Source organism: Cupressus sempervirens, chromosome 7 (assembly GCF_028749045.1).
Source record: "Cupressus sempervirens isolate cs-2001-9-10 chromosome 7, ASM2874904v1, whole genome shotgun sequence".
Taxonomy (NCBI): domain Eukaryota; kingdom Viridiplantae; phylum Streptophyta; class Pinopsida; order Cupressales; family Cupressaceae; genus Cupressus; species Cupressus sempervirens.
The window spans coordinates 486226484-486229533 of record NC_143124.1 but is presented as its reverse complement, the minus strand read 5'-3'; the positions used below and the strand labels follow the sequence as shown (position 1 = coordinate 486229533).

Below are 3050 nucleotides of genomic sequence, written 5' to 3'. Positions count from 1 at the left end.
TTTGACTTACTAGAAGATGAAGCCTTTAGTTCTTCTACAATTTCCAAAAAAATATCATCAGTTTCATATAAGGCCTTATTAACATCAAAACTAGTGACCTCAATTTCCATTGTGGTTAATAGTGTAGTGTACCTACTCAAGGAATCAAAAACCTAATTTTTTTTCTAGAATTATGCTTTAGGACAAAGGTATATCCCTATAAGAAAGATACCCACTTGGCAATTGACTATTCAACTTCTTTTGTGTGTTGAGATATTTCAGAGCAATATGATCAATAAATAGCACAAACTCATGTGGGACTAGATAGTGCCTCCAATGTCTTAATGCTTGAACAATTGCATAACAATCCTGATCATAGGTAGAATAATTCTTCATACTTCATTCAATTTCTTTCTAAAGAAGGCCATAGGCCTACCTAATTGGCTAAGAATAACACCCATCCCAATAAGTGAAGCATCATACTCTACTTCAAAAAATTTGTCAAATTTTTGAAGTGTCAATATAGGAGCTTCAGTTATCTTTTTCTTCAAGTTAAAACTCTCTTATGCATCCGTTGTCCATGTGAATACCTAAAGTTTCAGAAAAACCTTTGGTAGAAAGTTTCCAACCCATGAAAACTTCATACTCTTGTTATACTAGAAGGACTAGGCCATTCTAGGATTTCTCTTACCTTTTCTTCATCCATTTGAACACCAGCTTGGGAAATGACAAAGCCCAAAAAGGTCAAACTAGTTTGCATGAACCTACACTTCTTCAAGTTTTCTAAGAGCTTATCCTTCCATATGACACTCAAGATGATCCTTAGGTGTTGTAAGTGTTCTTCCTTGATTATACTATAGATTAAAATATCAGTAAAGTAAACTACAAAAAACTTACCAATGTAAGCTTGCAGAACTGTATTTATCAACTGCATAAATGTGCTAAGTGCATCCAAAAGCCCAAAAGGCATAACCATCCATTTGTAAAAACCATCTGTTGCCTTAAATGTTGTCTTCCATTCATGTCCCTCTCGAATGCAGATCTAGTGGTAGCCACTTCAAAGATCAATCTTGCTGAAGTACTTAGCCCCCACTAATTCATCTATTATGTCTTCTATCTGAGGAATAGGAAACTAGTTCTTAATGGTACTGCACACAAACTCATGCTTTCCCTGACTAGACCCTTTTGCATCAGTTTTATCACTTGTTTATTCAACTTTGCATAGTGTGTTGGATTCAACCAATAGACTTCTTGGTTCACTAGTACAAAAACAACAATATATTACTAAATAAAATACTAAAAATTGTAGATATGTGACTAATTTTGATCACATGACCAATGGTAGTTTATTATCAGACATTTATCTCCCAACCAAATTTATGACTAAACTATTTTAATCATTCATTAGGTCATTGATTTAGTCATTTATTGTCATTACTTGGTAGTTTATATGGTAGTTTATTTGGTAATTTTGGTAGTTTACTTGGTAATTAATTTGGTAGTATATTTGGTATTTTTTGGGTAGTATATATGGTAGTATATTTGGTGGTTGATTTGGTACTATATTTGATAGTTTTTGGGTACTATATGGTAGTATATTTGGTAGTTTATTTAATCACTAATTTAGTCATATTAGGGCACGGTGGAATTGAACCACCATCCTCCTACTTATAAAGCAGGTGCTCTTCCATTGAGCTAGTACCCTTTAAAGAATAATGCAAAAAATTGACAAAGTTGTCTTCCCAACATTAGATCTACCATGATCATGGTCATTGTAATATGGTATACTCTTCTCAAAGAACACAAATTTTAGTTATTACGAAAAAGAATAATCGAATTTTTTTAAATAAAATTTCAACAATTTTAAATTCTTCTATTCAAGGATTTTAAAATTATATTTCATGTCTATTAAACTTCTCAAAATTATTGTAGTGATGGACTTTTATAAAATATAATTTGGAGCACTTTGGCCATAGACAACTATTGTTTCTCGTGCTAACTTCTCAGAAAAAGATTCAAATGATTATGCAATTTATGTCAAGAGAATACACCTTTGCATTAAATAAAAACATCAAATCCCATTAAAAAATCACATTTATTAAAAGCTATGAAACATAATCAATTAAAATACTCACTTTTTAACATACGGAGGTGCCAAAGGATTAAATATTTCCTAGTTCTTATGCCTAGGTGGGTGCTAAAAGTGTTCATTACACCTAATGTTGACATTTATTTTATCTTAGTCTACAAACAACATAAATATAGGATTTTAACAAAAATAAGGCACATGAAAAAAAGGTTTTTATCAATGCTTTATAATTAAGTTATTCCAAGTAACAAGGAAAGTGGTGCCAATTCATAAATATAACAAAGTACTAAATAATATGTTTATGATAAATTACTTTTAAAACATATAACAAAAGGAAATAATGGACTAGTAAAGTCTAGTAGGCAGTGGCTATACTTCAACTGTTGATAACCCCAATTATAGGATAAGCCCTAGAACCATACAGTGATGGATCCTAAGATGGTTGATCATAACCATAAACTTCATATTCTTGACCATAATTTAATGATCTCTTTGAGCTAGATTTGAATGATAATAGAGCCTAAAGACAAAGTGAAACAAAAACTTAAATTAAATATAATAATAATAACAATAATAATAATCATGTTAATCAAATAAATAATAATACACTATGAAATATTATTATTAAAATTATTATAATAAAGAAAGAAAATATTATTTATAATATTACATAACATAATTTATTATTACAAATATGATTAAGAAGTAACATATAACATAATATTATGAATCATCTATTTTAAGATGATGAATAGAATTGCAATAAAATATTAAATTATGATTATAATCTTATCCTAGGTTAATATTTTAATATTTTAGATATAATAAAAAATATAATTATTAAAAAAACAAAAAAACATATCATTATAAATAAATAATAACAAACATCAAATATGATATAGCTACATGTACTTAGTCACAATGCTTCAGGGGATATATATAGAAATGTGATAAGTAGCTTACATTGCTATCACAATTGGGT

At 29.0% G+C, this 3050-nt stretch overlaps 1 non-coding gene across 1 annotated transcript; it reads right to left on the bottom strand.

The window, feature by feature from the left end:
• Window positions 1-1612: 1612 nt before the first annotated feature.
• Window positions 1613-1684, bottom strand: TRNAI-UAU (transfer RNA isoleucine (anticodon UAU)). Its single transcript has one exon. It is a non-coding gene; the product is annotated as a tRNA-Ile (tRNA).
• Between the last annotated feature and the right edge of the window lie 1366 nt (window positions 1685-3050).